This window comes from Limulus polyphemus, unplaced genomic scaffold, assembly GCF_000517525.1.
Source record: "Limulus polyphemus unplaced genomic scaffold, Limulus_polyphemus-2.1.2 Scaffold1273, whole genome shotgun sequence".
In the NCBI taxonomy this organism is placed as follows: Eukaryota; Metazoa; Arthropoda; class Merostomata; order Xiphosura; family Limulidae; genus Limulus; species Limulus polyphemus.
The window spans coordinates 71,892-72,434 of NW_013666883.1; the positions used below are offsets into that span (position 1 = coordinate 71,892).

The 543-nt window shown below is 28.9% G+C and overlaps 1 protein-coding gene across 5 annotated transcripts in view; it reads left to right on the forward strand.

The window, feature by feature from the left end:
* LOC106462876 (chromodomain-helicase-DNA-binding protein 7-like) overlaps positions 1 to 543 on the forward strand; it is a 167,453-nt gene that overhangs the window by 5,914 nt on the left and 160,996 nt on the right. The window contains exon 2 of one of the 5 annotated variants that reach the window (XM_022390279.1): positions 252 to 254. The exons of the other annotated variants lie outside the window; for them this stretch is intronic. The gene's annotated coding sequence lies outside the window, so the exon portion shown is untranslated. The remainder of the gene's footprint in view (positions 1 to 251; positions 255 to 543) is intronic. 5 annotated transcript variants of the gene reach the window in all.

The following is a 543-nucleotide window of genomic DNA, read 5'->3' on the forward strand; positions in this document are numbered from 1 at the left end:
GAAAGGCCATGTCGTTTCATTTGTTGACTTGCATTCAAAATTTTATTAAACTACTATTTTGTGAATTTTTGTCAATAAGTTTGGTATCAGACTGTAGAATATAATTCAACTTTTAGAACTATACATTACTCAATTTCTTGATTTAAAAGTAAATATTAAAAAAACACAATTAAACATCGATGTTTGTGCATCATGCCTCCTTATATACACTTACCTCTACATGTGACATGAGTAACCAATCGGAAGCTCAGAATGTTCCCCTAGTGGTTTTCTCAGCCTTTCTAACTTACTTAATGCCAATTATTTCTTTTGAACCAAGATTTAAATGAGGTAGGTTGTGTCTTTAGTCTGCTTGAAATTTCATATTTTTTAGACCCAAATACAGCTTAATTACTAAGTTTGATAAACTGTAGTGGGATTCTATGGTATTGGTGTAGTAATTTATGATTTTTTTTAGTTATTCAAAAGTATATATAAAACCTAAAAAATATTTTTCATATCAATTGTGCAAAATTTTTAAAGGCTTAGCAACCTATGTCAAGC